Source organism: Paroedura picta, chromosome 5, assembly GCF_049243985.1.
Source record: "Paroedura picta isolate Pp20150507F chromosome 5, Ppicta_v3.0, whole genome shotgun sequence".
NCBI lineage: Eukaryota > Metazoa > Chordata > Lepidosauria > Squamata > Gekkonidae > Paroedura > Paroedura picta.
In genome coordinates this window covers 7,759,019-7,783,069 of record NC_135373.1, presented here as the reverse complement: position 1 = coordinate 7,783,069, position 24,051 = coordinate 7,759,019, and the positions used below count along the sequence as shown (strand labels likewise).

At 42.8% G+C, this 24,051-nt stretch overlaps 1 long non-coding RNA gene across 1 annotated transcript in view; it reads left to right on the top strand.

Moving 5' to 3' along the window:
- The window catches only part of LOC143838915 (uncharacterized), a 71,020-nt gene extending 47,249 nt beyond the window's left edge, over positions 1–23,771 (top strand). Inside the window, exons 2-4 of the long non-coding RNA XR_013231475.1 lie at positions 19,573–19,596; positions 22,290–22,319; positions 23,545–23,771. This is a non-coding gene — a long non-coding RNA (uncharacterized LOC143838915). The remainder of the gene's footprint in view (positions 1–19,572; positions 19,597–22,289; positions 22,320–23,544) is intronic.
- Positions 23,772–24,051: the final 280 nt, after the last annotated feature.

The window sequence follows — 24,051 nt, the reverse complement described above, 5'->3', positions numbered from 1 at the left end:
AATAATATATAGCTGACAAAGAACCAGAATTATAGGACGATTGGGAGGGAATCCCTCTTTCGTTGCAGCTTTGGGTGAAAGAGGCCAGACCACTGCAAGTGGCAATATTTAATGGCCTGCCTCTTCTCCCCACCCATGTGCCTGACACCCATGTGTCAAGCCAGCTTGACTTTCCACTGCAGCTGCATTCAACTCAAGTGCTACTTAACCCAAGGGAAAGCATATAGAAATTGTGTGGGTGCATGTATATCTGCCGTGGTTTGGGATTAAACGGACTTGATCTGCACAAAACCCCTCCAAGTTCTTGGAACTAGTTTAAATGTCTTTGACTCCCTTCAAATTCATGCTTCCTCTCCCTACTCTTCATGAACCAAAACCACACAGTTCAGTTCACACTGCAAGCCTCCTGGTTCGGTTCCGTTTGTGATTAGTCCATGAACCAAAAAATGAAGCATATGTTTTGTGGTACATACTCATCTTTAGCAGTGACCCACAAAGTGGAACATTTTTTGTTTCTTGGCATGTTTTGCTTCCCTCACCCCCAAGACACATCCCTTCTCAGGGGCGATTTAAACCCCTTCAGATTGCTTGGAAGGGGTTTATATATCTTGGACTGTTCAAAACCATACTTCAGCGTTCCCCGTCATGAACCCTATTCTTCATGAACCAAAACAAAACAGTTCAGTAAACCTGGGAGCTTCCTGGTAAGAGGTGTGAGAGGGAAAACATGGCAAGAAACAACAAACGTTTCTTGGGGGGGGGGTTGAGTGTATTCTAGAATATGTATCATACAAATATGATGCTATTATCTTTATAAGTATCTGCCTCAGACCCTCCAGTAACTTCCCCTTTGAAAATAACTGCCCTGAACCAGCAGAATCAAAATCTGCACACAGATTTCAATTTCAAACAGGCAGTGAGAAGTGTAAGTATCTTCTTAAATACTTCATTGGTCCCAGGGTGGGTAAACAAGGCAACCTGGGGAAAAGATTACAAATTCCTATCCTGGAAATAGAGGGGGCAGTAGACATCCATCAATACATATGGATAAATGTGTTTAGGGGATGGCCCAATAACAATATGCTTTGTTCAACAAAGAAACAAACCAAAGCAAAAAGCACAGTAAACACACAGTTTTCAGGGGGGAAGCATTTGATCGAGACAGAGAGAGATTTATTATTATTATTATTATTATTATTATTATTATTATTATTATTATTATTAGATTTATTCCCCGCCACTCCCTTGCGGCTCATGGCGGGTTCCAACATCCTAAAATCCCCGTTAAACCCCAATAAAACAATAATAACATTACCAGCATTACCAACATGGCAAGATCGGCAACTCAACTTCCCCCCCTCCCACTACTGGCGGGTGGAGAGGAGGTCCTGATGATGTTTACTTCAGGTCCTGATGATGTTTACTTCAGGTCCCAATCTCAAATCCCAGGAGGGGGGCATAGGTTTATATTATCAGCCTTGGCCTCAACCATAAACCTGGAGGAAGAGCTCCGTTTTGCAGGCCCTGCAGAACAATGAAAGATCCTGCACGTCCCGCAGCTCTCCCGGGAGCTCATTCCACCAGGCGGGGGCAAGGACTGAAAAGGTCCCGGCCCTGGTCGAAGCCAGGCGTGCTTCCTTAGGGCCGGGAATGACCAGCGGATTTTCACCCGCAGAGCGCAAGGCCCTGCAAGGGGCATAGGGCGATAGGTGGTCCCTCAGGTATCTGGGTTCCAATTCGCGTAAAGTCTTGAAGGTTAGAACCAAAACCTTGAACTGGATCCGGGCAGCAATTGGTAACCAGTGCAGCTGCCTCAGCACTGGCTGGATGTGGGCCCTCCAAGGTGTGTCAGTGAGGACCCTAGCAGCTGCGTTTTGCTCTAGCTGAAGTTTCCGGATCAAGGACAAGGGAAGGCCCGCGTAGAGCGAGTTACAGAAATCTATTCTGGAGGTGACCGCTGCATGGATCACTGTGGCTAAGTGTTCGGAGGACTGGTAGGGCGCTAGTAGTCGGGCCTGGCGAAGGTGGAAAAATGCCTGGCCTGCTACTTTTTTGACCTGCGCCTCCAAAGTCAGGGAGGCGTCAATGATCACACCCAAATTCCTGGCCTGTGACGTGATGGTAAGTTGCGTCCCTGCCAGGGTGGGTAAGCGCACTTCCTGGTCCCGCCCCCTACGACCCAGCTACAGGACCTCCGTCATGGAGGGGTTGAGTTTCAGGCGACTCTGCTCGAAACATTCTGTCACCGCTTCCAAACATCTGGCAAATGGTTCCGGGGGGGAGTCTGGGCAGCCGTCCATAAGGAGATAGAGCTGGGTGTCATCAGCGTACTGGTGGCAACCCAGCCCAAAACTCTGCACCAGCAGTGCCAGAGGGCGCATAAAGATGTTAAACAATGTGGGGGAGAGGACCGCACCCTGGGGGACCCCACAAGGAAGTCTGTAGGAGCGCGAGAACTCATCCCCCACTGCTACCCTCTGGGTCTGGTCCTGGAGAAAGGAGCGTTTCTGGCATAGAGCTGTGCCCCGCATCCCTGTGCCAGCGAGGCGGTGGACCAACAGTTCATGATCCATGATGTCAAAAGTAGCCGACAGGTCCAGAAGAACCAGCACTGCTGACAGTGCAGATAATCTAAATTTTCAATACTCTCAGCAACATCTGGGGACTGTTCAATGAACTCCATCATATCACTCTAGAAAGCACCACACTCATAGTCCTGTAACACATGGAAAATAGTTTCTTGGGTTAGAAGGTCTAAAGGTTCTTCTGGAACTACATGAAGAAAATCTTTCCAGATTCTGCAAAATTTTACAAAACATAAAGAAAGTGAAGCAGCAGATAACTCTAATTAATTTTTCTTAGCACAGGGGGAGGGTTTATTTGTCCAGGAAGGTGAGCTGGGTGGGAAGTCAAATTTTAAGTTGTGATTGTGATGTTTGTATTATTTTTGTATGTGTTTTATGTTGGGTTTCTTTTTCTTCAGTGGTGATGTTGTTATTTGTAGATGTTCATAAGCATAATAAAATGTAAAAAATACAAAAAATAATGTTTTAAAAGCTTAAGTGAATGAGAAGTGCAGGTGTCTACTTAAATATCTGTCATGGGTATAAGGCATGAATAATATATGAATTAATGCATTTTCCCCCTCTCACTATATTTAGGAAACGGCGATGGTGAGTATTTTAAATCCTTTGTAATTTTTTTTCTTGATTTTCATGATTCATAAGATAGCCCTCCCTTCTCCCAGCCAGAAGCATGGGTTCCTTTTCAACTAGGATCCCCTTTAAGGGATGTGTCCTACAGAAACTACCTCTGGGGGTGCACACACCCATTGGTCCACTTTGGGCCACCCACTGGTGTGAGTCCCTGGCCTGCCTACCATGTGCCAGGACCAGTCACTCCCTGCCATCTCGTAGGAGGCCCCCAATCCTGGGAGTCCGGGGCGTAGGCCGGATCTCTCCAGAAAATTTGACTCCACCTAAGCTGTCTCACAAGTTATGACAATGGGAAAACAAGTAAAATACAAAGAACAACCACCCAGACAGAAAAATGATATATTGCTGACAAAGAACCAGAATTATAGGACGACTGGGAGGGAATCCCTCTTTCGTTGCAGCTTTGGGCGAAAGAGGCCAGACCACTGCAAGTGGCAATATTTAATGGCCTGCCTCTTCTCCCCACCCATGTGCCTGACACCCATGTGTCAAGCCAGCTTGACATTCCACTGCAGGTCATCCTCAGTGTTCTAACTTTGGTGCCAGCTCCTCTTCCTGCCAAACCACAGCCCTGGTGAGTCAGAGCCTTCCTTTGTTTACAGTGGTTAGCTGGCAGAATCAATCAGCTGTCAAAATAGCAAAAAAAATCAATACTTTCAATAGCCTCTACAGAAATGAAAAATACAAGGATTTATACTTAACACTAATACTAACAGGGAGGGAGAATTATTAAACAAGTTCTTATAGGAGCACCAATCGAAGGAGAGTTCTTAGCAGAGAGAGATCCTTCATTTGAACATATATACTATTATACCAAATCAGTTCGAAACTTTATGATTCTATGATTTTTGCAGATCTTATTTCTGTGTTTTCGATCTTAGTCTGCATGGGGCACATCAGCCATATACTTCCTGGGTCTCTAAATTCAAATGTCTTGTTCCATTTCCCTTGAAACTTATTTTGTGGGGACTTATCTAATAAGATTGGGAAGAAATGGAGATAGTGACAGATTTTATTTTCCTGGGCTCCAAGATCACTGCAGATGGGGACTGCAGGAAAGAAATTAAAAGACACTTGCTCCTGGGGAGGAAAGCTATGGCAAATCTAGACAGCATCCTAAAAAGCAGAGACATCACCCTGCCAACAAAAGTGCGTTTAGTCAAGGCTATGTTCTTCCCAGTTGTAATGTATGGCTGCGAAAGTTGGACCATAAGGAAGGCCAAGCGTCAAAGAATTGAGGCTTTTGAACTCTGGTGCTGGAGAAGACTCTTGCGAGTCCCTTGGACTGCAAGGCAAACAAACCGGTCAGTCCTAGAGGAGATCAGCCCTGACTGCTCTTTAGAAAGCCAGATCCTGAAGATGAAACTCAAATACTTTGGCCACCTCATGAGAAGGAAGGACTCCCTGGAGAAGAGCCTATTACTGGGAGCGATCGAGGGCAAAAGAAGAAGGGGACGACAGAGATACCCATACAGTTCCTCTATAAAGTATACTCCAGTTCATTGGTCCCAGCGTGGATGAACTGGGCGACCTAGGGAGAAGTTTATAAATTCCTATCCTTGAAATAGAGCGGGTGGTATACGTACAGATACGTACAGATAAATGTTTGTAGGTGGAGGTCCGATAATAATATACATTGTTCAACAAAGAAACAAAACAATGCAGAATGCACAGCGAACACACAGTATTCAGGGGGAAAGCATAGTGCAGAGAATCTAAATTTTCAGTACTTTCAATTGCATCTGGGGAGCATTCAGTGTTCCCCATCACATCACATCACATCACTCTAAAAGGACCAAACTCACATTCCTGTAACACATGCATAATAGTTTAGTGGGCTGCACTATAATTCCCTTTAGGCCTGGTATTTCCCCCCATTGAAATAGTGACCAAAGCATTTGTGCAGATCGTAGTTTTGGTAGTTAGGATCTTAGTCTGGATAGGGCCACATCAGTCAAATACCTCCGGGTCTCTAAATTCATATTTCTTGATCCAGTTCCCTCGAAACTTTTGGGAGGGGAGATGGATTATCTTTAAAAAATCCATATTTATGATAATAGTCTTGACTTGTTTCATTTAGGCTGTTTCATACAGAACTGGTAAATAATAGTGTTAGTGGGGCTAAAACTAATATATTTACGGACAGTCTTTCTGAAAGGTTTTAAAACCTTAACTGAATTAGAAGTGAAGGCAACTTCTTTAATATCTGTCTTGTGGATAAGGCTGCCACTTTGAGAAATGCAGGAATTAGTGGATTTCCCCCTCTCTCATTAAATTTGGAAAGTTCCATTCGTAGATGTGAGTATTTTGAATGCTTTTGGTTTTTCTGCATGAATCAACGTACTTTGTTCTTGCACGTGTATATGTTTCCTGTCAGATTTCCCCCAAGTGTATTCATTACGTATCCTTGCACAGGACAGCCCCATCTAACTCAAGGGCTATGTAACCCAAGGGAAAACATACAGATAATTTAGGGGTCCGTGTATAAATGCCCCCACATTTGATGGTGGTAATGCTCTCAATTTAGTTTTGGTTTTTCATTTGAAAATGGCAAACAATAAAAAGGAAAGAGTTGGCTGTTGAGGAAATGTGTTCTCTGTATGTCCATTAAAAACATTTTGTGCAGAGATGCAAGATTCAGCAGATAAGAAAAAAAATATTTCTGTAAATATTTGTAACTCTTTACACATCAAACAACTTACATCTGATTGCAATTTTGGTACTGAGCCCTCCAAATCTTACTTTATGGGGAATTATGGAACAGTTGTGTTTTCCTTCAATATTTCTTCAACAAATAAATAGACCGATGCAGAAGGCATGGCAAAGGCACAGTTTTCAGGAGAACATGTTTAAATGAGATAAATATATGATGGCGAAAGAGAGAGATTCAGCTTATGACAGAGTTACACATAGGAAGCATCTAATAATCACATTCTCCATTGCATCTGGAAAGCATTGCTAGGAACATAGAAAATGTCTTAACATTAATTAGACTAGTTTATTGAATATTTAACACCTTAAAAATATTCTTTATATTCTATTATCTGTATTATGCTATTATTTTATCTCACAGAAGTCAACGTTATTTATTGATATTACTCAAAACTAGTTCATTTAATCATCAACTGTAAATAATTATCACTAAATTAATTATAGGTTAGTACAGAACTATCAAAAACCAATTTATTTCCAATATTAAAGCAATAAGAAAAAATGTCAATTACAGCCCAATATAAAATTAATGGACCACTCTGGATGACTTTGACAGGCAGTCAGACATCTTTGGTCTAAAGAATGACTTAGATGTGCTTCATTGCCCAACAGGTTTACCTAGAATGATCCAGGCAGATTTTTCACTGTCTCCTAAAGACCTTAGTTTTTGAGTCATTTATAGTTAGGCCCTCTTCCTCACAAAAAGTGTCCAAGTTCTTCGGTAGCCTTCCAAGGCTTATTCTGGTCTGCAAGTATTGTCATGTGCATAAACAAAGATGGATACTTTATTTATTTATTATATTTATATACTGCCCTCCCCAGGGGCTCATGGTGGTTTAGATTGACCTATAGAATGAAGTGTATAGTTCGATAATGGCGCACTAGGAAGTAATCTATAATTCGTAAACTAATGCATTTTCTTTCAGATGAGCTTTCCAGAGCCATGTCATCAGATATGTGAAGGGAAAATCAGACTGGAGACTCTTCTTAGGGGAAGATTACATGACAACCAATTCCTCCCAGTTCTGCGGAATTCCGCTCCTGCGTGGTTGCGCTCTCTGTCATGCCGCTGCCGGCACCACCCTCACCCCCCCCCCGCGGCGTGGCGCTGGCTGCACCCGAAGGGAACGGCCAACGAAGTGGCCGAATCACACAACCCTAGTGACTATCCCATGTGTATTAGGGCAGAGGGGCATTTCGGTGAATCTGGCCTAATTCACACAAGAAGGGAAATTACACAGAAATGGGGGGGTTGCCATGTAATCTTCCCCTAAGAAGAGTCTCCAGTCTGATTTTCCCTTCACATATCTGAGGACATGGCTCTGGAAACCTCATCTGTAACCACTATGCCAAAATTCCCAAAGGTCAGTCCTCTCCCGTACTCAACGAACATTCCACACCACAGGTTCTTGACACCTATATCTCCCCACCTATACCCTCATTTGCCACCATGCCACCACAACTCCCACACAACATACACATTCAACCTCATGCGCTTACAGACTGGACAACTCCTCCCCTTCCTCTTCCCACTGCCAAGCTCTAGCACCCATTGTATTCTTGGATACAACGGGATTTGCCCCTAGTTTATTCATATTACTCAGATCTAGTTCATTTAATCATCAACTGTAAATAATTATCACTAAATTAATTATAGCTTAGTACAGAACTATCAAAAACCAATGCATTTCCAATATTAAAGCAATAAGAAGAAATGTCAATTACAGCCCAATATAAAATTAATGGACCACTCTGGAATACTTTGACAGGCAATCAGGCATCTTTGGTCTAAATGACTTAGATGTGCTTCATTGCTCAACAGGTTTACCTAGAATGATCCAGGCACATTTTTCGCTCTTTCCTAAAGACCTTAGTTTTTGAGTCATTTATAGTTAATCCCCCTTCCTCACAAAAAGTGTCCAAGTTGTTCAGTAGCATTCCAAGGCTTATTCTGGTCCGCAAGACTAGGGTATTGTCATGTGCATAAACAAAGATGGATTCAATTCATTCATTCATTCATTCATTCATTCATTCATTCATTCATTTATTTATTTATTTATTTATTTATTTATTTATTTATTTATTTATTTATTTATTATATTTATATACCGCCCTCCCCGGGGAATGAAGTGTATAGTTGGGTAATGTCGCACTAGGAAGTAATCTATAATTCGTAAACTAATGCATTTTCTTTCTCTCATTAAATGTAGAAACCTATTTCTGTGAGTATTTTAAAAAATTCTATTTTTGATTCATGATTCATAATATATTGTGCTCTGGGGTCAGATGATTCCTGTAAAATACAATATTATTAGAATTAAAATATTAAATGAGGTAAGATACCCATACAGTTTCTCTATAAAGTATACTCCACTTTATTGGTCCCAGCGTGGATGAACTGGGCGACCTAGGGAGAAGATTACAAATTACTATCCTGGAAATAGAGGTCAATCAGTCAAATCCCTCCAGGGTCTCTTAATTCATATTTCTTGATCCAGTTCCCTAAAAAAAATTGTGATATTAAAAAAGCAATATTTTTGATAATAGTCTTGATTGGTTTCTTATTTTGTTTCATACAGACCCGGAAAATAGTAGTGTTAGTGGGGCTAAAACTAATATATTTATGGACAGTCTTTCTGAATGTTTTAAAACCTTATGTGTAGTTAGGACCTCTTGCTCGCAAAAAGGATCTAAGCTGCTTAGTGGCCTTTCAAGGACTATTCACGGCTGCAAGATCAGTGTAATATCATCTGTAAAAACCAAGATGGATACTTTTGATTGACCAATAGAAGGAGGTGTATAGTCAGGAAATTTTAGCACTAGGAAGTTGTCTCTATTCAACAAAGTCTCGTTCAACAAAGAAACAAAACAATGCAGAATGCACAGCCAGTACACAGTATTCAGGGGGAAAGCATACCGCAGAGAATCTATGTTTTCCATACTTTCAATTGCATCTGGGGAGCATTGGGAGGGGAGATGGATTATCTTTAAAAATCCATATTTTTGATAATAGTCTTGACTTGTTTCATTTAGGTTGTTTCATACAGACCTGGGAAATAATAGTGTTAATGGGGCTAAAACTAATATTTACAGACAGTCTTTCTGAAGGTTTTAAAACCTTAACTGAATTAGAAGTGCAGCCATCTTCTTTAATATGTCTTGTGGATAAGGCTGCCACTTTTAGAAATGCAGGAATTAGTGGATTTCCCCTCTCTCTCATTAAATTTGGAAAGTTTCACTCGTAGGTGTGAGTATTTTAAATGCTTTTCCTTTTACTGCATGAATCATCGTACTTTGTTCTCGCACGTGTATATGTTTCCTGTCGAATTTCCCCAAGTGTTCTCATTATGTATCCTTGCACAGGACAGCCCCATCTAACTAAAGGGCTACGTAATCCAAGGGAAAACATACAGATAATGTTCTCAGTTTAGAAAGATGTATGTCCAATCATTGTCCACCCTGGATTAGATCATTTGGTTTTTCATTTAAAAATGGCAAAGTGATTAAAAAGCAAAGATTTAGCTGTTGAGGAAATGTGCTCTCTGTATATCTATTAAAAACGTTGTGTGCAGAGATGCAAGATTCAGATGACAAGAAAAATATTTACTGTTACAAATAACTGTAAATATTTAAATGTTAAACATCCAACATCTGATTGAAATGGAGGCACTGAGCCCTTTAAAACTTGATCTATATGGAATTATGGAACAGATTCTGTTCTCCTCCTATAATTTCTTCAACAAATAAATAGACCAGTGTAGAAAGCATGGCAAATGCACAATTTTCAGAAGAACATGTTTAGGTAGATGGATAGATAAACAGATAGATACAAAGAGATAGAGATAAGATGGCAAAAGAGAGAGATTCAGCTTATGGAAGAGTTACACATAGGAAGCATCTGTTCCCTCTTAATAAAAGAGTAAGGGGTGTTGGGGTGGGCTGTGTCCGTGATCAAACCTCCCGGATTGGCCCCTTGGCCCCAGACTGACAAGCAGAGGGGACAATTGGAAGGCGCAAAGTGCCTTCTGATAGGGCCCTCACCAGGACAGACCAGAGTTCCAGGGCAATCTGGAGACATGGTTGCCAGTCTGATCCTGAACACTGCACGGAGAGGAGGTCAGCAGGGCTGCCAAGGGGAATGAGGCTGCACCAGCCCTTTTCGCCCCAACGCTGTCCTAACTGTCAAGTCCAACTGCAAATTACCTCAGAACCCTGACAGAGCTGGCAGGAGGCTGGTGAGTGTGCTCACTCCCCCGTCCCTCCCTTCAGTCCTGCTGCAAAGGAGGCTCTGACAGGCCCTGACTGAGGGGAGGCATTTCCACGAGCAACGCAGGGGAGCCTGAGGGCATTCCTTTTGAGGGTGGGGAACTTTCCCCTTCTGCCAAACAGTTGGCCAACAGGGAGGCCACAGAAAAGCCCCTGCTCAATTACAATACTGCTCTGGCCGGGGGTTAGGGCACATCAGCCATATATTTCCTGGGTCTCTAAATTCAAATGTCTTGATCCATTTCCCTTGAAACTTATTTTGTGGGGACTTATCTAATAAGTCACTTTTGATTTTTGTTTCATTTCTCCCCTCTTTTAAAAGAGGGATTTCTCTTTGATTCCTTTTTATGCATATCTCAGTTCAAAACAGAATTGTGTACGGACGGCTGGTTCCACGTTTTCATTGCATGGGGAAAGCATCACCAGCTGAATCCCTTGGCAGAAACTCACACACACATTAGGAAATGGTTACAGTGTTCAAATGAATTCAGTTGAGTTGCATTGCATTATTTACGTGAGAATTTAAATAAACTTCAGCACTATTTTTGCTCTTAGTACAGACCTTGGAAATTATGTTAGCTGGTCTAAACAAATACATGTACTAATACTCTTTATGAAAATTTTAAAATCTTAAGTGAGTGAGAAGTGCAAGTATCTTCTTAAATATCTGTCATGGGTATAAGGCTGGCACCTGGAAAAAATATATGAACTAATGCATTTTCCCCCTCTCATTATATTTAGGGTATGATGGTGAGTATTTTAATACTTTGTAATTTCTCTTCATGATTCATTATATATAGTTCTCTGGAGTTTTGATGATGCCCGTAAGTTAGAATATGAGTAGACTAAATATATAAAATAGGTTAAGATACCCGTACAGTTCCTCCATAAATTCAATGTACAGACCTTATGTTAGAGGGCCTCAACCAAATATGTTTGCTAATACTCTTTATGAAAGCTTTAAAATACATAAACAAATAAATAAATAAATATATAAAAGCTTAAGTGTATTAGAAGTGCAGGTATCTTCTTAAATATATGTCGTGACTTTTAGGCTCGCACATTGAAAGATATATGGCCTAGTGCATTTTCCCTCTCTTATTAAACTTAGAAAATGCCAGGCATGGCAAGTGTTTCAAATCTCTATTTTTGCAGCATGATTTATAATATCTGTTTTACTGGGGGGGGGGTCTATATGATGCCTGTCAGATTTCAGCTATCCAGGGGTAGTCAAACTGCGGCCCTCCAGATGTCCATGGACTACAATTCCCAGGGGGAATTGTAGTCCATGGACATCTGGAGGGCCGCAGTTTGACTACCCCTGGATTAGACAATGTGTCCTTGCATTGGACAGCTGCATTCAACTCAAGTGCTACTTAACTAAAGGGAAAGCATATAGATATTATGTGGGTGCATGTATATCTGCCGTGGTTTTGGATTAAACGGACTTGATCTGCACAAAACCCCTCCAAGTTCTTGGAACTAGTTTAAATGTCTTTGACTCCCTTCAAATTCATGCTTCCTTTCCCTACTCTTCATGAACCAAAACCACACAGTTCAGTTCACACTGCAAGCCTCCTGGTTCGGTTCAGTTTGTGATTAGGCCATGAACCAAAAAATGGAGCATATGTTTTGTGGTACATACTCATCATTAGCAGTGACCTAGAAAGTGGAACATGTTTTGTTTCTTGGCATGTTTTGCTTCCCTCCCCCCAAGATACATCCCTTCTCAGGGGCCATTTAAACCCCTTCAGATTGCTTGGAAGGGTTTATATATCTTGGACTCTTTAAAACCATACTTTCAGCTCCCTATTCTTCATGAACCAAAACAAAACAGTTCAGTTCACTTGGGAGTTTCCTGGTAAGAGGTGTGGGAGGGAAAACATGGGAAGAAACAACAAATGTTTCTTGGGAGGGGGGGTTGAGTGTATTCTAGAATATGTATCATACAAATATGATGCTATTATCTTTATAAGTATCTGCCTCAGACCCTCCAGTAACTTCCCATTTGAAAATAACTGTCCTGAACCAGCAGAATCAAAATCTGCACACAGATTTCAATTTGAAACAGGCAGTGTCCTACATGACCAGGAGCAATCATGTATAGGAACAATCTGCCTCCCAACACCAGTTATAAAAGTACACAAACTACATTCATCAAGCCAGATTCATGGGCAAAGGGACAGGGACAAAGACAGGAAGTCTTTGTCTCCAGTCTTTAGCACTGTGTCCCAGGCTTTGTTGCTGACCCCTGAGTGTTACTGATGCTACATTGTGAAACAGACCAAGGACCATAAATAGCATTTTAATATCCATGTTATTCTTCTTTGCTTTTTAGGGAGGTGGAGGCAAGGATGCATCTGTGAGTATTTATGTATCACAGTTGGTCATGTGAGATCCCAGTTCTATCAATGAAAAACTCATGCTTTGTTGTTGTTGTTGTTATGTGCGAAGTCGTGTCCGACCCATCGCGACCCCATGGACAATGATCCTCCAGGCCTTCCTGTCCTCTACCATTCCCCGGAGTCCATTTAAGTTTGCACCTACTGCTTCAGTGACTCCATCCAGCCACCTCATTCTCTGTCGTCCCCTTCTTCTTTTGCCCTCAATCACTCCCAGCATTAGGCTCTTCTCCAGGGAGTCCTTCCTTCTCATGAGGTGGCCAAACATTTGAGTTTCATCTTCAGGATCTGGCCTTCTAAAGAGCAGTCAGGGTTGATCTCCTCTAGGACTGACCGGTTTGTTCGCCTTGCAGTCCAAGGGACTCGCAAGAGTCTTCTCCAGCACCAGAGTTCAAAAGCCTCAATTCTTTGACGCTCGGCCTTCCTTATGGTCCAACTTTCGCAGCCATACATTGCAACTGGGAATACCATAGCCTTGACTAAACGCACTTTTGTTGGCAGGGTGATGTCTCTGCTTTTTAGGATGCTGTCTAGATTTGCCATAGCTTTCCTCCCCAGGAGCAAGCGTCTTTTAATTTCTTTGCTGCAGTCCCCATCTGCAGTGATCTTGGAGCCCAGGAAAATAAAATCTGTCACTATCTCCATTTCTTCTCCATCTATTTGCCAGGAATTGAGAGGGCCGGATGCCATGATCTTTGTTTTCTTGATGTTGAGTTTCAAGCCAACTTTTGCACTCTCCTCCATCACCCGCATCAACAGGCTCTTTAGTTCCTCTTCACTTTCTGCCATTAGAGTGGTATCATCTGCATATCTGAGGTTGTTGATATTTCTCCCTGCAATCTTGATCCCAATTTGTGACTCCTCTAATCCTGCATTTCTCATGATGTGCTCTGCATACAAGTTAAATAGGCAAGGCGACAGTATACAGCCTTGCCGGACTCCTTTCTCAATTTTGAACCAGTCAGTGATTCCATGTTCAGTTCTCACTGTTGCTTCTTGACCTGCATATAAATTTCTCAAGAGACAAATAAGATGCTCTGGTATTCCCATCTCTTTAAGAACTTGCCACAATTTGTTGTGCTCCACACAATCAAAGGCTTTAGCATAGTCAATGAAGCAGAAGTAGACGTTCTTCTGGTACTCCCTAGCTTTCTCCATGATCCAGCGTATGTTGGCAATTTGATCTCTAGTTCCTCTGCCTCTTCGAAATCCTGCCTGTACTTCTGGAAGTTCTCGGTCCACATATTGCTGGAGCCTAGCTTGTAGGATTTTGAGCATAACTTTGCTGGCATGAGAAATTAGTGCAATGGTGCGGTAGTTTGAACATTCTTTGGCATTGCCCTTCTTTGGGATTGGAATGTAAACTGACCTTTTCCAATCCTGTGGCCATTGTTGAGTTTTCCAAATTTGCTGGCATATTGAGTGTAGCACTTTTACTGCATCGTCCTTTAAGATTTTGAATAGTTCAACTGGAATGCTGTCACCACCACTAGCTTTATTGTTGCTCAGACTTCCTAAGGCCCATTTGACTTCACATTCCAGGATGTCTGGCTCCAGGTCAGTAACTACCCCATTGTGGTCATCAGGGATGTTAAGCTCGCTCTTGTATAGTTGTTCTGTATAATTTTGCCACCTTTGTTTAATCTCTTCTGCTTCTGTGAGGTTCCTACCATTTTGGTCCCTTATCATACCCATCTTTGCATGAAACGTTCTCTTCATATCTCCAATTTTCTTGAAAAGATCTCTGGTCCTCCCCATTCTATTGTTTTCTTCTATTTGTTTGCACTGTTCATTTAAGAAGGCATTCTTATCTCTTCTAGCTTTTCTCTGGAATTCTGCATTCAATTGGGTGTATCTTTCTCTTTCTCCCTTGCCTTTCACTTCCCTTCTCTCCTTAGCTATTTGTAAAGCTTCCTCAGACAGCCATTTTGATTTCTGGCATTTCTTTTTCTTTGGGATGGTTTTAGTTGCTACCTCTTGTACAATGTTGCAAACCTCAGTCCATAGTTCTTCAGGCACTCTGTCTATCAGATCTAATTCCTTAAATCTATTTGTCACCTCTACTGTGTATTCGTCGGGGATATGATTTAGTTCATACCTGAGTGGCCTAGTGCTTTTCCCTACTTTCTTCAATTTAAGCCTAAATTTTGCAACAAGAAGCTCATGATCTGAACCACAATCAGCTCCTGGTCTTGTTTTTATTGACTGGATAGAACTTTTCCATCTTTGGCTGCAGAGCACATAGTCAATCTGATTTCTGTGTTGACCGTCTGGTGATGTCCATGTGTAGAGTCGTCTCTTGGGTTGTTGGAAAAGAGTGTTTGCTATGACCATTGCATTCTCTTGACAAAATTCTACCAGCCTGTGCCCTGCTTCATTTTGTACTCCAAGGCCAAACTTGCCTGTTATCCCGGTTATCTTTTGGCTTCCTACTTTAGCATTCCAATCCCCCATGATAATAAGCACATCATTTTTTGGCGTTGCTTCTAGAAGGTGTTGTAGGGCTTCATAGAACTGATCAACTTCATCCTCTTCAGCAGCAGTGGTTGGGGCATAGACCTGGATCACTGTGATGTTGAATGGTTTGCCTTGGATTCGAACTGAGATCATTCTGTCATTTTGGGGATTGTATCCCAAGACTGCTTTTCCTACTCTCTTATTGATTATGAAGGCTACTCCATTTCTTCTGCGAGATTCTTGTCCACAGTAGTATACCTGATGGTCATCTGAATTAAATTCACCCATTCCTGTCCATTTTAGTTCACTGATTCCTAAAATGTCGATGTTCAGTCTTGTCATTTCTTGTTTGACCAAGTCCAGCTTACCTTGATTCATGGATCTGACATTCCAGGTTCCTATGGAATAAAAATCTTTACAGCATCGGACTGTCTTTTCGCCACCAGTTACTTCCACAACTGAGCGTCCTTTCGGCTTTGGCCCAGTCGCTTCATTCATTCTGGCGCTACTCGTACTAGCCGTCTGCTCATCCCCAGTAGCATATTGGACACCTTCCGACCTGAGGGGCTCATCTTCCGGCGTCATATCGTTATGCCTATTGGAACTGTCCATAGAGTTTTCATGGCAAAGATACTGGAGTGGTTTGCCATTTCCTTCTCCAGTGGATCACCTTTTGTCAGAGCTCTCAGCTATGACCTGTCCGTCTTGGGTGACCCTGCACGGTATAGCTCATAGCTTCACTGAACTACGCAAGCCCCCTTGCCACAACAAGGCAGCGATCCTTGAAGGGGGAACTCATGCTTGGCTTGGCTCAAAAGACTCTATGGAAAGTGTTACATGTTTTGAGCTCTTTCTATTTCCAAGCTTCCTGGTTTGTTTGCCGATTCGAAATACTCTTGTTTATTGTCTATCAGTTGTTTGTTTACTTCTGTTAATATGATCTCAATTGAACTTTTTAAACCATTCATTATTTTTCTATTATAATTTCATTATTTGGGCTTTTAACATTTCCATTTCCAATTCCTTAATTTTTATAATGTAAATACTGTTTTTTCTTTATTCCTTTCCTTCCAAATACTATGCATTGTCAAGATACCTCTTATGTACACTTTGCTTGAATCCCATACAATTCAATTATGCATTGTTATCTAAGGTCTTCTCCCAAAAAATCAGTTAGTTCTTGTTCACAATCTCTAACGATACTTTGATCTAGTGTAGTTAGGTGCGAAGTGGTGTCCGACCCATTGCGACTCCATGAACAATGATCCTCCAGGCCTCCTCTACCATTCCCCGGAGTCCATTTAAGTTTGCACCTACTGCTTCAGTGACTCCATCCAGCCACCTCATTCTCTGTCGTCCCCTTCTTCTTTTGCCCTCAATCACTCCCAGCATTAGGCTCTTCTCCAGGGAGTTCTTCCTTCTCATGAGGTGGCCAAAGTATTTGTTTCATCTTCAGGATCTGGCCTTCTAAGAAGCAGTCAGGGCAGATCTCTAGGACTGATTGGTTTGTTCGCAGTCCAAGGGACTCGCAATCTTTTCCAGCACCAGAGTTCAAAACCCTCAATTCTTTGACACTCAGCCTTCCTTATGGAAGTAGTAACATATTATCAAAAGACCATCTTATTTCTAAACAATTTTTTATCCACCTGAAATCTAAAGTAACCAAGTCTTGGTCCAGAATTATTGCTGGTATATATCATATTTGAAGTCCAGATATAACTACTTTTGGACCAAGATTAGTGTCTTGCCCAAAAAAAGAGAGGAAAATGTATTTGATGTATATTTTTTGTCTCTCCAGACATCTACCAACTGTACATTTTTAATCAACAACAATAATCAAGCACTTTCTCCTGAGTCAATCCAGCTTTTCCCCCTGTCACTCAAGTTCTTAACTTTCAAGGAATCTTCCATCTTATTAAATTCTCCCATTAATAACATCTCTGTAGAAGAAAAATTTCCAACTCTCCCTTCAGTTCCTTATAAATTTTTCTTTCCCATTATTGGGTGCACATTCCCCCACTACTATTAATTTCATTTTGTCTGTTTCCACCTCTAACACAATATATATGACATACTTTTCAGAAAAAAAAGTTTAGGTTAGCAACACTCTTTTACATAAACAACAGTTCCATTCTTTTTCTTGTCTCCATACAGGCCTAGTCCACATGGGTGGAATAGGACAGGGTGACATAGGGCTAATCCCTGTGTCCAGATGACATTGCCACCATTCCAGCCCCCTCCGGAGCCTGCTGCACTTCAGGCCCTCATTTGCCCTGAGCTAAGGGAACATGGACTCCGGGGAATGGTAGAGGACAGGAAGGCCTGGAGGATCCTTGTCCATGGGGTTGTGATGGGTCGGACACGACTTCGCACCTAACAACAACAACAACAAGGGAACATGGGTGAATCTGCATTCCCTTTTCCTGCTATGGGGGCAAATGGAGCCTGTCCCTTAGCAGGCCTCAGAGGAAGGGATGAGCTGGGCCTTCCAGATCCAGCTCCTCCCTGTCCTTTAGAGGCTTTGTGGTATTGTAGGGTGGTCTGGAGCTTTACATTTTTTTTTGCCGGAAGTTGGGTTGCATTCCCATGCAATCCCACCTTCCTGAAAAATCAAAATACCGCCACCACCCTCACAGTGGAACATGCTCGCTATGGATTCATGCTTGGGGGACCCATTTCAGTGGTGGACTGGGGACTCCATTGAAATGTGTCCCAAATTATAAATCCATGTACAAGCTCTCTATCAATTATGTTTTGCTTTACTGAGACCCCCACCTCAGGGAGCCACACACGCAAGCGGGCCTCCCTGCCAACAGGCTCCCCACCAAGCATGACCGCGCTGCGACGAAATTAACAACAACCAAAACCAGGAGGGTGGGAGGGTGACTGTTCCTGTGGCGTCCGGCACGAAGAGGGCCTTGGAGCGAGCGCCCGGGCTATATATAGCCGGGCGCCCCCGCCCCTCTCCGGCCGCGCGACAGCGTGGCCTGATGACACCCTTGGAGGGGCATCATCACTGGGCGCCCCCGTGGCGTCAATTGCAGCAGTGCCGAGCCGCAGCCGTTTTTTGTGTGGGTGCATGTATATCTGCCGTGGTTTTGGTTTAAACGGACTTGATCTGCACAAAACCCCTCCAAGTTCTTGGAACTAGTTTAAATGTCTTTGACTCCCTTTAAATTCATGCTTCCTTCTCCCTATTCTTCATGAACCAAAACCACACAGTTCAGTTAACACTGCAAGCCTCCTGGTTCGGTTCAGTTTGTGATTAGGCCATGAACCAAAAAATGAAGCATATGTTTTGTGGTACATACTCATCATTAGCAGTGACCCACAAAGTGGAACATTTTTTCTGCCCCCTATTCTTCATGAACCATAACAAAACAGTTCAGTACACCTGGGAGCCTCCTGGTAAGAGGTGTGGGAGGGAAAACATGGCAAGAAACAACAACAAACATTTATTGGGGGGGAGGTTGAGTGTATTCTAGAATATGTATCATACAAATATGATGCTATTATCTTTATAAGTATCTGCCTCAGACCCGCCAGTAACTTCCCTTTTGAAAATAACTGCCCTGAACCAGTAGAATCAAAATCTGCACACAGATTTCAATTTGAAACAGGCAGTGTTTGACCATGAGCAATCATGTATAGGAACAATCTGCCTCCCAACACCAGTTATAAAAGTACACAAACTACATTCATCAAGCCAGATTCATGGGCAAAGGGACAGGGACAAAGACTTTGACTGGCATGGGGAACTCAGTCATAATAATACGCGAGCCGGCTTTGGCATGAACAAGGCCACAGCTTTTATTGAATAACAACAACTAGGGGTTGGCCTGGCACGAGGTGTGGAGCCCTCCCCGCGCAGCCGTCCAGCTGCTGACATGGGCTCAAGGAGCGCCCTGGGTTCCCCGTTCCTCCCAGCCGGGAGGAAGGATCCCTTGCTCCTTGAAGCCCTCCCCTGGGAGGAGGTCAGTCATGGCTGTTGGGCGTCCGCCTCATACAACCACCCTTACCTCCTGGCTCCGAGCCCCTGGCCTTCCCAGCCGGGTAAGGCCGCGCTCGGTATCAGCCGGTCTCTTATTGAGACCCCCACCTCAGGTCCCAGTCGCAAACTGGTCCCTGGACCAAAGCTCCACCTCGTGCCCCCCATTCCGCAGCTGTGACGAAAAGTACAACCGTAATATAGGGAGGATGGGAGGGCGTCTTCCTCGGAGCTCGCGGCGCAAGAGGACGAGGGGCCGAGCACGTGGCGCTTATAAGCGCCTTGCCCCCGCCCCTTGCGCCGTCCGACGTTCCGAGCGCGCCTGCGCTCTGCCGCTCCCGTCCCTACTCCTTCCTCCCCCGCCTGCCAATTGCGGCCGCGTCTAGCCGCAGCCGCTCTTTGTCTCCTGTCTTTAGCACTGTGTCCCAGGCTTTGTTGCTGACCCCTGAGTGTTACTGATGCTACATTGTGAAACAGACCAAGGACCCTAAATAGCATTTTAATATCCATGTTATTCTTCTTTGCTTTTTAGGGAGGTGAGAACAAGGATGCACCTGTGAGTATTTATGTATCACAGTTGGTCATGTGAGGTCTCAGTTCTATCAATGAAAAACTCGTGGTTGGCTCAAAAGACCCTATGGAAAGTGTTACATGTTTTGAGCTCTTTCTATTCCCAAGCTAATCTCCTTCCTGGTTTGTTTGCCGATTCAAAATACTCTTGTTTACTGTCTATCCATTGTTTGTTTACTTCTGTTAATATGATCTCAATTGAACTTTTTAAACCATACATTATTTTTCTATTATAATTTCATTATTTGGGCATTTTAAAATTTCCAATTCTTTAATCTTTATGTTTGTGTGTGTGTGTGTGTGTGTAAATCTTGATTTTTCTTTATGCTTTTTCTTCCAAACAAGATACCTATTATGTATGCCTTCCATGGATCCCGTATGATTCAATTATCTAAGGTCTTTTCCAAAAAATTCAATTAATATTTGTTCACAATCTCTAATGATCCGTTGATCGAGTAGTGAAATATTAAGAGACCATTTTATTTCTAAATTATTTTTTATAAACCTGTAATTTAAAGTAATAAAGTGTTGGACCCGAATTATTCCTGGAACAAATTCTATTTTTAAAGTCCTATAACTTATCACATTTAACGTCCAGATATAATCTCTTCTGGACCACGGTATAAAACTCACCTTTATTTATTCAGATATCTTTTCCCAAGTTTTTCCAAGATGAAAGGTGCCTTGAGGTTCATATCCCAGATATTGCATTCTAAAACTTTAGAACTGACCCTGAAGAAGGTAGAAAGACTTTCCTATAGAATCGCTGAGGGTCGGACATGACTGAGTAAATGACATCATCATCAAGAAGGCTAGATATAGATTACCAAATATATTGCTGAACTATTGAGGAATATCCAAAAGTATTCATAGCTGGTGTTTTCAGGCTTCTGTGACTGTTTTCTTCTCTTCAACTTTACAAGCTTTCTATTGGCCCTGGATTCTGCTGGTATTCTTTGATTTTACAGGTCCAACACAGCCAGTGTCCCTAGCTTGAATAAGTTCTTCTTGGATTTGCTGGCTGTGTTGTGCTTCTCATATTGGCCTGTGGCCCTGTTGGGATACTCTGGTTTTATGTTGGCTTTGTTGGGCTTCCTGGTTCAAAGTTCATTTGTAGCTTTTGTTTATTGCTTCCTCATGTGCGTTTGGCTATTGGCTTCCTCGACTATTTCTCCCAAAAGGAACAATGAGGGCAAGAAGGGATACTGCTTGACACCTTGTTCAGGAGACCACAGAACTGGATCTCTTTGTCCAACATATCTGAAACTTAGAGGGCAATAGGGCTGCTGTAATTCTGGTGTCATTTTAGTAATAATAAACCCCCCAGCCACTCCAGTGTTTCTGAAATCATCCCGACTAGGGAATTATGGAATGTAAACAATTCCAAAATCCTCTCCCCCAAATAGAAACCTGAATCCCAAAATGGAATCGGAACTTGAATACCCAAAATACTAGTATTTAAGGTTTTCTCCAAATCCAAATTATAAATAGTGATTTTGTAAAAGGCACATCCTTAGTGCCATTCATTATGGTCTTAGAAGTTTACCAAGGTAGTCACTGATGCATTGCTTTGCAGGAGTGCAGGTGTGTAGCTTGCATAAAAAGACACCACCCAAGATATTTTGGAATAATAAGGCCACAGCTTTTATTACCTTCCTAGCAAAGGAGAGTTTGCCTGGCATGAGGAAGAATAAAGTGATGATGCAGTCAGCAGTCCATGAATATCCCAAGGTCTCATATGGCACCCTGGAGAGCCATCCTAAGTATCAGCCTAAAGGTGGGACTCCTTTCCATCTGAAAACCACCCTGGGAAGGTGGTATAATGAGGATCCAATGGGCATAAGCCTTTGTCTGTCCCTCCAAACCACCTGGCAATGCGAGCCTGCCTACCCAGCAGGGTTGGCATTCCGCTCACATAAATGCTGATCTCTTAATGAGACCCGCAAAGATGGAGGGAAACTGATACACAGACCAGTTCCCCCCAAAAGGATTCTCCACATGCCAACCCACCACTGTGACAATAAACATAAGGAAAAAAATTAGCAAGTCTAACACCAAACGCAACGCGTAGGAACAGAATAAAAGAAATAAAATACATCATTACTGTGGTATAGGTCAATATGTTAAATGAAACATGTTGTGATTGGTGTAATAGTGTAATTTCAATTTTGCTAACAATTTGAATATAGGCCCCTCTTGACCTTGAGGCCCTAGGCTGAAGCCTAGTTAGCCTATAGGAAAATCAGGCCCTGTGTACGACCATTTATGCATTGGGAAATTCACTGCCCCAGATCCCATGCAGGAACACAGATCAGGGGCAGATGAGGTGCACTGGGTCAAATGCTCCCCCATGTGGGTAGAGGAAGAGGTGGGGCAACCAGCCATGGCTAAAACACTAGCCTGCAGCCCGGCATGAAACCACCAGTCCATAAACGGTCTACAAAACAACAGCCTACATCTATGTCAGATTCTGGATTTAGTGACTGGTTCATCTAAAGACACAGGCATCGAACCATGGGTGTAGGGGGGAAAAGGGACAAGAGCTCTTTATCTCCTGCCTTTAGGACTGTGTTCTAGACTTTGTTGCAGGCCTCTGAGAAGTACTGGTGCTAATTCGTGAAACAGACCAAGGATCCTAAATAGCATTTTTACATTCATGTTATCCTTGTTGCTTTTTAGGAGGCAGAAGGTGGTGCAGGTGGAGGCTCTGTGAGTATTTATACATTGTGGTGGGACATGTAAATATGAGCAGGGTTCAAAATCATGAAATAGGAAGGGTATACAGGGAGAGATAGAGACATTGTGTCCCATAACCAGCTCCTATTATATAGAACTGAATGGGATCTTCTGGAAATGAGTGGAGGGGGGATTATTGACTGGTGGGGGGACTGTTGGAGGATCAGAGCACAACTGGTGATATTTGATGGCTTCAGGCTGCTCTCATTAACCAAAGTGGAATGTTGCTAGGGGACAGTGAGAGCAACCATATTTCCCCAGATTCCTGCCTGTCTTGGCTCCTCAAAGAGAGTAGCCAGCGGATAGCAGGTCAGATGAGGCATATCTTTGTGGACATTGAAATGTCTTTCTTTCTCTTGCTGGATGAAATTGTGGTTATTGGCAAAATGAAAGTCACCTTTATATATTCAGATATCTTTTCCCCAGTATTCTCTGTATAAAGATGAAAGGTGGCTTAGGAGAGTTTGCGTGGCATGAGGAAGAATCCAGCGATGATGCAGTCAGCACACCATGAATACCCCAAGGTCTCAGATGGCACCCTGAAAAGGCATCCTAGGTATCAGCCTAAGGGTGGGACTCCTTCCCATCTGTAGACCCACCCTGGGAAGGTGGTATAACGAGGGTCCAATGGGCATAAGCCTCTGTCTGTCTCCCCAAACCACCTGGAAATGCGAGCCTGCCCACCCAGCAGGGTTGGCATTCCGCTCACATAAATGCCGATCTCTTAATGAGACCCCTGAAGATGGAGGGAAAGTGATGCACAGACCCGTTCCCCCAAAAAGGATTCTCCTCATGCCAACCCACCACTGTGACAATAAACATAAGAAAAAAACCTAACAATAAAGTCTAACACCGAACGCAACGCGAAGGAACAGAATAAAAGAAAGCGAGAGAGGGTGGGAAGCTTTCCACTATTGCTCGAGGGAGGAAAGAGGCTGAGCACACAGACTCAGCCCCTTTTATGGGTGTCAGACACGCCCACTCCTCCCCCACCCTACAGAGGCACAGTGTGCCTCACAGAGCCTCAGAACAAAAGGCCCTTCAGGGTGGCGCATCAGAAAGACGCTTCTTTGCTTTTTCAACGGCTGGGATCACTTCTCCACGACAGCAATTGAAGCCACCCGTAAGTCGTGGCTTCTTATTGTAGTCACTGATTCATTGGGAATGTTTGTACTAATATCTATCATTTGCATTGTAGCGCTAATAAGGGACATGACTTTTGTGAAGACCCCGGACCACGATGACGATGCCTTACGTTCTTCTCTACTTCCTGCTCTGCGCTCATTCAAGCCAATCAAATGACAATAGATCATTGCGAATCACAGTGGTGTTATCCAGATTAATTCTTGATTAGATACTGATTTTGTTGCCTTAAATCAAATGGCTCAGGACAATACAATCTGTTCTGTTACAGCCTTGGGGAATGGGGAAAGCTTTGCAAAGAAATAAATAAAAGAAAACTGCAACTGCAGGAAAATGGTTTGTGTGATTTCCTGGATGGTCACAGGAGAAAATGATATTTTCATCATTGCTTGAAGAAATTCAGCTCAGTTCTAACTACTGCTGATTTTGCTGAGAAATTCTGGACCTGCCCAAATGTCCCAAAAGTATCACAGAAGATCACAAGGATTAGTCAACCTGGAGTTTAACAAACATTTAACTGCAACTACTTGCTCCATTCCTACTTCGCTGCTAAACTAGGATC